The sequence below is a fragment of the Fulmarus glacialis genome, unplaced genomic scaffold (assembly GCF_000690835.1).
Source record: "Fulmarus glacialis isolate BGI_N327 unplaced genomic scaffold, ASM69083v1 scaffold30865, whole genome shotgun sequence".
NCBI classification, from domain to species: Eukaryota; Metazoa; Chordata; class Aves; order Procellariiformes; family Procellariidae; genus Fulmarus; species Fulmarus glacialis.
In genome coordinates, this window is record NW_009214155.1 from 10,560 (window position 1) to 11,037 (window position 478).

At 52.7% G+C, this 478-nt stretch overlaps 1 protein-coding gene across 1 annotated transcript in view; it reads left to right on the top strand.

Moving 5' to 3' along the window:
* BAP1 (BRCA1 associated protein-1 (ubiquitin carboxy-terminal hydrolase)) overlaps positions 1 to 478 on the top strand; it is a gene marked incomplete at its 5' end in the record, with an annotated part of 9,384 nt that overhangs the window by 7,555 nt on the left and 1,351 nt on the right. The window lies entirely within an intron of this gene.

Here is a 478-nt window from a genome sequence, read left to right on the forward strand (position 1 = left end):
CCCTGCACCCCTAAATCCCAGCCTGCTGATAACTTTACTGCCTGTCTCTGCCTTCCAGCCAGAGACAGGAGCAGGCTTGGCTGGCACAACCATATCAGGGCTCCCTGGAGGAGAGCTGGCTAGAAACTGTTTTACTCAAAAGGGAAGTCTTCAAATTTTGTTACTGAGAAGAACCAGGCCCTGGGGTGTTTCTCAGGCACGCACGCAACCCTTCCCCCTGTCCCAGAGAACCAGGTACATGGGGCCGGGCCAGGCTCGGGCAGAACCCAGGTCCCCTGGGGCTGGCTGTAGTGCTGGCTGATCGATCATCCTCTGACTCAGAAATTCCCTACAATAAACTGCTCTTTTTTTTTTTTTTTTTTTTTTTTTTTTCTTTTCCCCCGCAAGTTTTTCTGTTTTCTTTGATGAATTCTCTTTCCTAGCACAGAGGGGGACACGCACCAGCTCACCCCGCTGGCTCCTGGGCTGCGGCAGGGGT